Genomic DNA, 13,259 nt, shown 5'->3' with positions numbered 1-13,259 from the left:
TGTTTCTATTATACTGATTAAAAAGTCCTGTCTGGTTTGTTCAGAGGTCTACTAATATGTTTAACACGCATACACAGATATTACACGTATGATGTACCTCACATGCATGTGTCATCCAACGGTTGTGTTTCCTTTGGAATGTTCTCGTCCTCCTTGAGGATCCCCATTGAATGCCCTTAAGGATGCTGTGAGAGAATAGGAAAATCAATGGCAGAAGCAGCAGTAAAAGCAATCAAGAACTGTCAGTGCTGATGGGAGCTCATAGGATTTGACCTCAAAAACCTCTTAAGTTTGTGTTCAGTGGCCTCCAGACAAGCACACTCCATTCTGTATATGTTGTTAGTCTCAGAATTTGATGCATATCTGCTCTTTGGCTTTGTCTTCAGCCTTTGAAAGACTAAATAGCCAAATTCACTGTCATTCCTAAAGTTAAGTGACCAGTGATCATGAGATTGTAAAATTACCCCCTAATCAATATATCCACCTTCAGTAAGTCATTTTGATGTATTGTATTGTCAGAGTATTCACTTTCAAATATTTTATTCATTTTCAAATGTTGACATTTTAGATGTAAATAGGCTTGAAACTTTCTTTGCATGCTTTGGAGGTTCTGTCCATTGAAATAGGATTATATATTTATGAATTCAGAGTAAAATGCTATAATAAGTAATGTTAATTGTGAACAATCACTTTATACATAAAAATAATGATTTTTCAAATAGAGAAGTGTTTAGCTTGTGAGAAAATTGCTTTGAGGAAATTGTATCATCATCACTGACTAAATTATCAAGCAAAGTTGCTGAAGTTTTTACCTCAGGCAAGTGTTCACCTCAATCATCACAACAAGAAAATAGAAAATGTGACATCTTGATCACCATGCCACTTTGAGTTGATTCCCATAAGGACACAGCCAAAGAAATCATTTTCCACCTCTCACTTCAGTTGAAATTAAACTTCTTTTCACAATCCAAATGTGTAGTTTAGTGACAAAACATACTATTTAGAAGTGACAGTTCTGGGGTATTATTATTACTGTACTGAGCTCATACAATTTAATACCTTAAATTTTGATGCTTAAAATTTTGAACAAATAAAATTTGTATAAAAGCTCTGAGTTTCTTATTCCCAGATATTCATTCTGTGATGGCTGGGCTGACCAGACTTGTCTGTTTGCCTGCAAAGAAGGCTTTCGGGATTTTATGCCCCCAAATCAGGAAAGCCTGGAACAAGCCAGACTACCTTAGTAATGGCATCTTAGTCAGCCTCAGCCTTGGATTGTGCTGACTACTGCCTGTAACCTCTAATCAAAAAATGTGCCTTTGGTGTACTTCTGCCACTAAGAGCTATAGGATTTGGGAGTGTGCTTCATGGTTTCCTTGGATTAACCCACCTCATCCTCATAGCGATTTTGTCAGTTATGATTATTGTTAGGTGAAAAGCATACCTACTGCTGACACTAGTTAGGAAACTGAGCCCACATCCAAAAGGTTGTCATGGGAGAATCATGATGTGAACCCAGGTACTCAAGCTCTACCACACTCTTCAGTTCTCCACAATGGATAAAATGAGATCTTTCATCTTTAAACTGTAGTACTTTGTAGCTATAGTCTGAAATTATATTTTTCTAACTTAATCTTTTTCTTTCCATTAATTATAAACTAATTTTACTCACCCAACTCATTCCAAATATAAATTGCATATAATCATGAATTAATTTTGAAAGTGCATGAGATTTAACTCTTAGCTACTTATGATTTGGATCAATGTCAATGTAGCAAGATAGTAAGAAACATATAATGATGAGTTCAATGCAGAGAGGTGGGGTGGGTAGAGTGAGAGGTAGTGTAGACATGCAAGTAGAAGTCAAAGTATCTTGACAATATTTGCTTAGAACATTGTTTCATTCTAAGAGAAGAAAAACATGATCACATTTTAAAATGGCTATGCATCCCAATTGTAATAGTGACCAGAAATGTGTCATCCAAATTTTAGGCACAGATAAGCTTGGTGATCATCTAGCCAGCATCCTACACCCAAAGACACTTAGCACAATACAAAGGCGCAATGTTCTCTTAAGTCCCTTCTGCTCCAGAAGTTTATGCTTCTCTGTCAGCCTGTCCCACTGTCTGCATATGCATCTCTACTGCCCAAAATTGCAAAGAGAAGTATGCAAGGGGCAAGTTTTGACACTAAGAGGAAGGGAATATTTAAGCTACAAAATGCCTCTCCTACAATATGCTACTATTGGTTATATGTAGTTCAAAATCTCATACCATTCTGCAAACTGAAAGGAAGATGTGTCTTCATATTAGAACTTACTTGAGATATACAAGTGTTCTCAATTTGAGGCTTGATGCCTGTAGTTAGGAGTCTTATCTCTGGTTCATAACTACAGAAAGAGAAAAATAGAAACACCAAAGGTTCCTGCCAGAGTCACACAGCATTTTGAGGGTGACTATAGCATATTTTGAATAATTTGAATATAGTGTGTCTATCATTTGATATGCACAATTAGAAAAAAAACAGACTCTGTTTTGTGATGTTAGGATAGCAGGAGCATAGTAAAAATAAATAGCAAAGTGTATTTCAAAAACGGCAAAACACATTTTAAAGAATTGAGTCATTGTGTCTTACAGCTGACATACTCTTTATCCCCTAGAAGACATTAAAAAAAAAATCTTAAGACTTTGGGATTCTATTTAAGGTCAGGACTGTTTTCATTTTCTCTCTTTCCATACACATGCACACACGCACACAAGTGTCTCATTGAATTTCAAAATATGCAGAACATGCACATGTACACACAATTAGATCTAAGTGAACAATATCCATGCTCAAATCTATTGAAAATTTAGGTGCTTAGTGCATAGAGGATAATTTACAGAGAAATTAAAGCTAATGAGATTGATTCAATGCATTCCAGGTACTGTTAAGAGTTATACTCCTATTATTTATTGAAGGTAAAAATTTCCATTTCTAAAAATACAGAAAATAGTTACCCATTTAATATGTTCAGAAAATGATGCCAGAGATGCCTCATTGTGTTAATTTGAATTCCTGCACATAAAATGCACATTGAAATGGAACATTTAAATTAAAAATAAGTATTTGTTGCCATGTCTACATTTGGAAAGTAAAAATCTACAATTTGAGAAAGGAAGATAGATGTGGAAATAATACAAACAGCAATGGAAATTTCCCAGCCTAAGTCATTTCTCCCCCTACTTTATATCACCAGATGGGACAGACTTGATGTTAGAGCTTTGGCTGAATCAGTTATGTACTCACCCTTGTGTTAAAGAGATACTGTAACTCCACTTGGAAATTACCGTAAGCCACAAAACAAGTAATAAAAAACAGGATTCAACTTGTATCTTTATATCTCTGTTTCTATATATGCTTCCCATGTTCACTTGCTTGTTTATTTGTCCTTTTAATTAGGATTATTGAATTTCTTTAATATATTTAAAGCAAATGTTCAGTTCCTGGGAAAAATAGTGATATAAACATTAACCACCATATGACCTTATGGCAGACTTTGACTAGGAACCTAGGAGATTCAGAATTCAGCATGGAAAATGAACCCAAAACTTATATGTCTGAGGAGGATTTTGGTTGACTAGACATAAACAATTATGAATTTTCCAATAGTTCACATATTTAATACTAACTCACTAAACTATATAGGCAAGGCTTGCCTTCTGTGTGTGTCTCAGAAATTATTGCAGTTGTGGGGTTTTTGTTGTTGTTAATCACAGCTATCATATGCCTGGTGAAGAAACTAAAACATTATCCAGTGCATAAAAATCCATTTCAGGCACATGCTACTTACGTTTTAACCTTGAAATTGATGATCATAGGTTTGTTTCTGTCTTTTTACAGAAAGATTTTTTTCCATTCTGGAGAAGAAAGACTCCATGAATCATGCTTCAATCACATCCATTGAAAAGAAAGATATTAAGAGGCCACGTCAAGAAAGTAAGTGCAGTATAACTCACCATAATATTTGGGTTCTATATTCTCAACTCTGGTGGTCCACAGAAACACAGGAGATTATTCTTCTTATTACCCCCCACAAAACATGGCTTAATGCACACACATAGCAGGTGTTTGATAAATGTCTGATTATGCGTTAAATCCATAATCCTGCCAGTGTCCTTATTATTCTCCAGATAGACTTGGCAAGAATAACATCTGCTTGTCAGAGATATTTATTCACACAGAGTTGTTTTTATACTGTTACCCTTGTTACTCCTAGCAGTATGGAGTTGGAGTTTGTTGTCATATTTAGAACAATCTATCGAGTTGGAATGATAATGACAGGTAAACTGTAGTCCTGAATGATCATGGACCACAAACAGAATGATCATGGACCACAAACAGACCTTAACTTAAGAAACACTGAATTAATAAAGATTTTCCCTTTAAGTCATGGGAAAGCCAGTCTTTTGTTCTATTCAGGTCTTTAACTGATGGGAGAGGGCTCACTCAAAACAGGGAGGGTGTTCTCTATTACTCAGCCCACCAATCCAAATGCTAGTCTAGAATAATGTTGGAACAACTGCCTTAGCATCCCATGACCTAATCAAGTTGGTACACTTATTTACTACAATGTGCATGAAGGAATCTGTCATATGAAGTAGAAAAAATATAACTAGTATAAAGTAGCCTGTTCTATGTTAATGACTTAGAATATATTTTAGCTACAAAAAAATCTTAAATACATAGAATTGTCTTTGTTAGGTTTTGAACTATAATGAAATCCTCAGCCATCTATTAATTTTTTAAAATTAAAATCATTATTTGTAAACAGAATCCAAGTATTATTCATATATAGAACTCTCTAAAGAAGAAAAAAAATAGTGCTGGAAATTTAATCACTCAGAGTTAGTAACTTTTAAAATTCTGGTATAACTCTCTGTACAACTATTAATATTTTTTGAGCCTGCATTTGTATTATATTGTACCCAAAGTTCATTAAACAAACTTTATGAATAGTTTTTCTTGTGCTTAAACATTCATAATTAACATAATTTTAACATTGTTAACATTCACAAGTATTAATAATATTACTAAACACTTCCCCACATAGATTCTCACCCTCTCAAGAAAACCAATTTTTAAATTTTAGATATTTCCTCTTTTCTAAATCACAAGATTATAGTGTTATTTCTTGATATTTCTGTTATAATGTATATTTCTACAAGATAAGAGTTTTATTCCTGCCTTCCTCTCTCTCTTTCTATCTCTCTCTTGCTCAGTCACTCGCTCTCTCTCCTTTACCTTTTATTCTTTACTATAACTACAGAACATTTATTTGTTTTCACTGAGACTTTATCTTGAGGACATAACTGAAGTCAGTCTACTCAAAAAGGGTTAGTACAGTGTATAATAATGAGCAGATATGAGAAGTTTGAAGAAATGGAGCTAACAAATACAACCTAAAACATCATAAAGTTTAAGTTAAAATGGTGAGGGTCTTTTTCAGATTGAATGAGGGCCTCACATTTCCTCCTCCACATTCAATCCTGGATGGAAACAGGGTTAGCATAACATAGAACTTCAGCCAGTCTTCTATTTTTAACTCAGATTTGTTCTTTTGTCCTCAAAGACTCTCATTCTTGACCTTAGAGTCTTAGAGTGTGGTAGACCAGTTTCCTGTCTGTGTACTTCACTCCTACTGATTTATGTTTCAGCTTCCTGCACCTTATCTTTCCAAGTCAGAAACTCATCCATGTGTCTTCTAGGTTTCCCAAATTTATATATGGTTGTTTCCTTTCCAATTCTATCTGTCTTTTTAAGTTTATACTTTAAAATTTTCCTTTTATTTTTAAAAGATTCATTTATTTGTGCATACAGAACTGGGGTACAGACCAGAGGCTCAGGGGCGGCGAGAGGCTTCACCAGAGACAGAATGGGGAGCAGAACAGACAGATCAAAGAAGTACACTGCTGAGGGGAGCAGCGGGCCGGCCAGGAGAGGTCTGCCACGCCATGTGGTCACCTCCGGGGCAGGCGGGAATCGAACTCATGCGGAAGCGGCTTTAGATTCTCAGTGCTGTGCTTTAACCCGCTGCGCCACCAGGGAGGGCCTAAAATTTTCCTTTTTATCTATTATGTTAAGTTAGGTTTCAGAAAAGGGTGGGGTAGATGATTGTATTAAATTATGACCTTAACTGTAAACTTTGACAAATGAATTTTACCAATTAGAATTTAAGTCAGTCATTTGTTGGTCTTAAAATGGGAAATAGAACATGGTCAGTTTCTATATCAGTTTCTACATATTGACCATTACCCAGGTTAAAAGAAATTTGTTTGTCCATTACCCATACACAGAGATTTATATTAAATGCAACTCCACAAGAGAAACCAATTCCATGTCAAACAAGGAACCAAGGTCTCTATAGAAGGGATTTAATCCAGCTTGATTCTAGAGAGATTTTATGGGATTGAACAAAGAATGACAAAATCTGATTTTCCCTTGAGAATTACTTAAAAGCATAGAGTTTCAACTATTCTAGGGAGTTTTTTTTTCTGGAATTTCTATGGAATGCTTTTTATATTTGTACAATTTATTGTAAGGTAGTTATAATTTAAAACAACAGAATATCAATGTAGTAGATACTTGTTAAAAACTACTTTTTTTTTCAATTTTATCTGATTACCTGTCTTAATTTACTTTTATTTTAGTATGCATGGATTTTTCTGGCTTATTGAGCTAAATTGAAATGAGCTAGTAATTATCAGGGTGGGAACTTGACTTAATCTCGTTTTAGGGGCATACTGATTTCATAGGGAAAGTTTTTGAACCTATTCTAAGAATGGGATGAGAATAATTTCAAATCTCAGAAAGCTTTTGAATGATTGAAAAAAATTAATAAATAATAGCTTTAAAAAACAAGATCATAGTTTTTAAAAAATACCATTTGAAAAAAGAAGTGACAGACAATAAAAAAAATGTTAGTTTTGGTGAGTCAGCATCTTATCGCCTTCAGCTTCATGATTGGAGGAATTGTCTACCTTATCAGTTACTTTAATATTTGGTTTCTTTAAGATTTATTTTTATGTGTTCATGCATACAAAGACTGCAGTGTAGGTCAGAGTTGTGGAGGAGTGAGAAATTAGCCAGAGACAGTGGGGAGCAGAACAGGTAGATCTCCTGAAATACACTGCTAAGGGGAGCGGTGGGTGGAACTGGAGAGATCTGCTGCATCATGTGGGCCAGCTCCCTGGCCTGGAGTGGAATTGGTGCTACAGTAGCTGGCAACAGCTTGACAGCACTGAGACTCTAACTTCTGCACTACCTGCACTACCAGGGAGACCCTTTATGAATTTTGAAGATAAACAGAGGAACCTTATACTAATAAGCCAACAAAACCATCTAGCAGTCTTCCCAACCACTCTCTTGCAACTAGAATGTGAACGTGTAACCTTGCTGGCTGCTTATACTCACCAATGTGGAATTTCTATCAGGCGCCAGTGATGCAAAGAAGTAAGGCTGGGGAGAATTAATTTCACTGGCAGTAGTGGCAGGTTGGCCAGGGACTACACTAAATGCAGTGACGACAGTGAAGAAGGTGTCCAGTGTCTACTGTGGCCATCATGGAAGCAGCATCCTCACCCAATGAGTCCTTCCTTTCATCCTGAGTGTGTATCGCCACACTTTCTGGTAACTCCTCAGTATTTTATTTATGGAATCATTTCTGTTGACCTTTACAGATTGTTTCTCTTGTTTAAAAGTAAAAACATCAGCACATGAACACTGACTACAATCCAACAACCCTTTTAGACTACAACTGCATTACTATTGGGGTTAATCAAAAAGATATAGAGCAAGCCATATTAGAAACTGAGCTCAGGGAGCATTGGTCTCTCTGGCCAAGAGTCCTTTTCCCTTTGTTCCTCAGGGAAAACCTTTCTATTTTTATTGTGTATAAGTTCCCTGTGTCTGAGGATGTATACAGTCTCTATTTAGGGGCAATTGTGAGACATGCCTTAGCATTTTGTAATCCCATCATTGGCTGGACATTAGTGAAGCAATATAATCATGGTCACCAAAGTGGAGACAACAGGCAGATTCATCTAGGGTTTTTGTTGAGGGTGATGTTAAATGTTCACAAGAAGACCCACAGATCAAAGGAAGATCCCCAAGAAAGTCATCTTCAAACTTGCTGTCATTAAGGTTGTATTTGGTTTTCTCTGTTCCCTTTTCTTTGTGTTTTATCTGGCTGTCATGATATGTGGCATGGAATGAATTGGAAGGAAAATAAAAGATGTTTCAGTGTGGACAGTAGCCTCTATAAATCTCAGTGAGAGCTTACTCCTTGTACCTGTGCTTGAGACATTGAACCGCCTACTCCCATGATGCTCAGTGGGCACTGAGAAGGCAATAAAATGCCCGAGATTATACAGGCTATCTTGACACTGGTGCGCAGGGAGTTGACAGCTACTAAATGGAAGTGAAGCTCAGCTACTAAAGCTCAGGAAGAAAGGAGAGGAGGTTCCCAGTTGTTGCCAGTGGTGCTGAAAACCAGTTAAGCAGAAAAAGGTGAGCCTATAAAGAAAACATTTGACAAAGTCCACTCTGTATTATTGACATAACTCAAAATGGCTTGAAGAAAAGATATTAAATGTGGCTCACCATAGTCAACTTATTGTTCAACCATGAGGGGTAATGAGGAGGAAAATTTAGCTTTTGAGGTGCACAGGCTTTGGCTCAGGCTGTTGGCTCAATTCTGGTTGCTTCCCACTAGCTGTCTGACTTTAAAATAAGTCACTCATTCTCTCTGCATCACAATATTCTCATCTCCAAAGATGCTCTAAAAATTACCATAGTTTTTCTGGAGCATAATGGAAGACTATTTATAAATTCCTGTATATATGCTTGAAACATAGTAAGTGTGCACTGAATTGCAACAATCACTATTAGGAAGGAAAGACTCAAATTTGAGCACTGTTCTGAAGCACCTTCTACTGGCTGGGCTTCTGGCTGGCTCTCTCATGGGTCAGCTGCATGGACTTGTCTAGCTTTTAGTTTTTGTGCTTTGGCAGTAACTTCCCTGGACCACTTAGCTCTCTACTCTATGACTGGCACACATATTCCCATCATTTTAAACGTATCCAGCTGTGTATGATCAGCTACCATTCCCATGTCTACTAGAATTTAAATGTTAGCACAATTCGCATGACTGGAAACAATAATCTAAAATGTGTTATTTATTTTTCTGCCTCAGTGGCAGCTTTGACCTGTTTGGTTTCTCACAAATTCTGTGCTGTCCATTGCAATAAATTTAAGAAAACCGTAGAAATCCAACCTGGAAGGGTTTCAAGTACTTTCTGTCCACTAGCATGAAATCACTATGAAATGTCCTCTTTGCTTCTTAGTCTGTTGAACTAAATGCTAACTCAGACATCACAGAACTGCTAGTTTACAATGTACACTGTGAGTATCTGATGATATGCAAATCAGTTGTTCAGAGTATTCTGTTATTTATTCGTAATATTTTGTTTTGTTGTCACCTCTATCCAAAATTGGCATCTTTGCATCCTTTGTCGTCTCTAATGTTTAGTTAACAGGTTCTTCATGTTAACTTTATCTTGGCTTATTCTTCTAGCTTAAGACATTCTTATTAGGTTAAAAAAAAAAACCTTCTAGCTTAGGTTTCAAAAAACACATTTCCTGCAAAGTCTCTCTTTAAGTTCACAGGTGGCAGTAAAGAAACATCTCTCCAAGAATCAGCTTCAGTCCTCTCTAGCTATGTAGTTGTGACCAAGTGGCTTAATCCATGTAAGTATCCATATTTCCTCTGAAAATTGGGGTTTATTTGCTAAAACCCTCATGTGAAGATCAAAAGATAAGTAAAATGAGAAAAATAAGGGTATTGTTATCCAGTCAAGGTTAAAACAAAGGTGGTGAGTGCAAGGGTCATAGGTAGTAAAGAGGCACTATCATCTCCTTGCTCAAAATAAAAATTCTCATTTTTCCTAAAATCAATTTGTTGACTTCAGGCTGAATGCCAGACTCTGAAAGCAAATGGAAGCGATCATTTCTAGGCTCAGAAAAATCAGATTTTGCCACTATTGTTCTTAGTATTCTTTATTAAAACCTTTTTAGCGTCTAGGACTTAAAGAAATACTACCGTGGAAATTATAAATTGCCTCTTTGAAAATTAGCTTGGCTATATTTCTTTATAGAAAACATTTTCTTAATTAAGGAAACGTGCTTATCATGTCTTTGTCTGACCCTGTCTCATGACACAGAGTAGGGAGCTATTCACTTCGTCTTGCTGGACTCATGGGCAAGTGCATTTTCCCATGAAATGTGAGATTGTTTGACCTTGGTATAGTGATAGAGCAGGTCACCTGGCACCCAGTGAACTCACACAGGAGCTGGATGACCAATGGAAGAGTTTTCCTTCTCTAAGCGGGGATGCTTGAACATGCAGGTCATCTCTCTGTTGTGATCAGCTGTCTGCCATCTGGATCTGTCAAGAGAAGCCTGTGACCCGATCCACAAAATGAAACAAAGGCCTTCGTGCAAGCTCCAAGAAGGGAGAGGTTTCTATATTAACATCTGAGTTCTCTGTGAGACTCACTTCTCCAGGCCTCAGGAAAAAATTGATTTGATGGAGAATCAAAATGTCTTCTAATTATCCTATTTGATAGGAAGACATAGAGCAATTAGGGGATTGATCCCGTTACATGGTGCACACATTCCCACCAGTTACCTTCTAACTTGACACTTGCCGCTCAGTCCCAGAGCCTTTGTTCTTTCTGAAACCCTTCTACCAGCTCTTCAGGCAATTTGATTTATTATAAATTGTGCTGTTGCCAACATATCCCCAAACATTTGCTTTTTTTTCCTCTGTGAAATTAACTCAGATGTAACCTACTGCTTGAACCAGCTCTGCTGTGCCTGTGTGTGTGTGCGTGTGTGTGACAGCGAGAGAGAGAGACTGAGAGTGGGTTTGTCAATGTGGGATGTGATCTCTGTGTACTTACTGTGTTCTGGACAAAAGCAAATGTGGAGTGAAGCCTTAGATGCTTCACAGCTATGACTAATCAGCTCTATTCCCATGCCAACTCTAACAATTTGTGGTAGCTGCTAGAAAGTTATGGTTGGAATTTTGAGATTGGGTCCAGACGAGGTAGGAGAAAGGGTTGTGATGCATTAACAGTGGCAGCTGTGGTCACGGGGAAGAGAAAGCTGGCCCATGCCTGCACGTGTCTTTGTAAACATCAGGGCCTTGACAACGGCAAGCCATCTCCCAAAGATGCAACATAGTAAATACTCATGACAAAAGGTTCAGGGCAGAGGAGAACAGGATTTAAGATGCAGAGCACTATATAACACTTAGCCCTTTGGAATATTTTCTCTATGTGGGGTCTCATGTTGCCCCTCTAACAACCCCAGAAGGTATATGTCAATTTTATCTCCACGTTGCAGCAGTAAAATGAAAGCCTAAGAGAATGTAAAATGGTCAGTCGAAGGTCTCATGTGGATCATAAATGTCAAACTCACCCCCAAGTCATCTTTCTGATGCTAAACTGTGTGTAAAGGTCCTGAGTCAGTCAAGCCCTAGGTTTCCCCTAGAGTCAAATGGTTGATCTGAATATTTGGGTTAGGTCTCAGTCTTCCCTGAGGTTCTCAGAAGAGAGAGGCATTGTGCCTACTTGGGTCCACTGTGGGCACATTTATCTCTTTTGAGACATCCTTCTTTGTATAAATCTTAGAATAGTTGTCATTATGTTAGTGGGCAGAATGAAGGGCTCCCCAGGAACCCCAAGCCTGCCTGCTCTAGGTTCTGCCATCTACCTCATAAAGACCAAACATTCTCTTAGTGTGTATGATCTCCAGTTGAAAAGGACCTTCATACAATTAGTGTGTGATAGAGAGTAAAAAAGATCGTTTTCAAACAAAACACCCAAAGTTACCCATTCGTAGTGGATAAATGCCCAGCCAAACAGGGTTGGCCCAAAACAGAGCCACTGAGGCCTGAAAGCCTGCCACAGTCTAGGTACTTTCTGGCAGGTACCCGTAGGAAAGAAGCAGAGGGGCCAGACAAGTCTGGAAAGAGAACAAAAAAAGCAAAGTACAAGTCAAGGTAATGGCTGTCTTTGTTGGTCCCCACATGTCCTCTCACCCTTTGAAACAGCTTAACCTGCTTCATTTGTAAACTGATGTTAATCCGACTGCTCAGTCTAATTTCCGTAGGCTAAGTGAACGCCTCCACCACCCATCTTCTGCGTATAAAAATGTGGTGACTCTTTGGGAAACAGTTATCTCCTTCCTTAAGGGTAAAATTCTAAATTCCTTCCCTTGGATTTTTGCCATGGTTCTAATTAGGATATGCAAATATACTTATGCAAATGAAGCCAAGGATCACAGAATTTTGATGCTTTGAAGGAAGAGTTTGGGTAAAATAAACTCCCTCCAGAATTTCCTACCAATACCACCTAAAATACTTACTTTTGTTTTTGGAAGCTGAAGAGATGTTAAGACTTTGCTCAGGCTCCTTATTTAGGGTTATAAGTAGGAGGATGCTAAAAGTCTACAAGACAACTCCAGTGGGCACAGAGTGTAGAATGCTTTGTTTACGCTGGAGTCTCATCTCAACGGAAGCTGAGGTGAATGCTGTTTCCCATGTTCACAGGTGAGAGAGAGGCAATGGAGTGACTTGCTCTGCTCCAGACCGCTGAAGAGCAGTTAAAGCAAAATGAAAATCTAGTGTTCGGCCATCTCTGGTGGCCCAGCGGGTTGAGGCACAGCACTGAGAAGCTAAAGCCACTTCCACATGAGTTCGATCCCCGCCTGCCCCGGAGGTGATCCACTTAGCGCGCAGACCTCTCCTGGCCTGCCCGCTGCTCCCCTCAGCGGTGTGCTTCCTTGAGCTGCATGTTCTGCTCCCCACTCTGTCTCTGGTGAATCCTCTTGCTGCCCCTGCGCCTCTGGCCTGTACCCCAGTTCTGTATGAACAAATAGATAAATCTTTAATAAAAAAAAAAAAGAAAGAAAAGAAAATCTAGTGTTCTTTTATTCCTTGCCTTCTGCTCTTTCCCCTCTAGGACACTCTCATTGGAAGTAAATGCTAACTATGTATATAGCACATCACACTTGATAAATTACTTTCGCTAATATATTTCAACTCAAGCATTTATTAAATTCACTAACTTCAGAGGGTTATTGCCATCTTTTATGTGTTTACTAGACATTATTCCAAGTTCAAGTGATAAGGTCCCTATTCTGTTATTGTCTTATTA

The 13,259-nt window shown here is 37.9% G+C and overlaps 1 long non-coding RNA gene across 1 annotated transcript in view; it reads left to right on the top strand.

Moving 5' to 3' along the window:
- Window positions 1-12,750, top strand: part of LOC105854315 — a 36,129-nt gene extending 23,379 nt beyond the window's left edge. Inside the window, exons 2-4 of the long non-coding RNA XR_001146004.1 lie at window positions 3,883-3,978; window positions 9,699-9,786; window positions 12,653-12,750. This is a non-coding gene — a long non-coding RNA (uncharacterized LOC105854315). The remainder of the gene's footprint in view (window positions 1-3,882; window positions 3,979-9,698; window positions 9,787-12,652) is intronic.
- Window positions 12,751-13,259: the final 509 nt, after the last annotated feature.

This window comes from Condylura cristata, unplaced genomic scaffold (genome assembly GCF_000260355.1).
Source record: "Condylura cristata isolate star-nosed mole 26May11 unplaced genomic scaffold, ConCri1.0 scaffold00003, whole genome shotgun sequence".
Classification (NCBI taxonomy): Eukaryota; Metazoa; Chordata; class Mammalia; order Eulipotyphla; family Talpidae; genus Condylura; species Condylura cristata.
The sequence above is the reverse complement of the archived record's forward strand: the minus strand, read 5'-3'. Positions and strand labels throughout refer to the sequence as shown.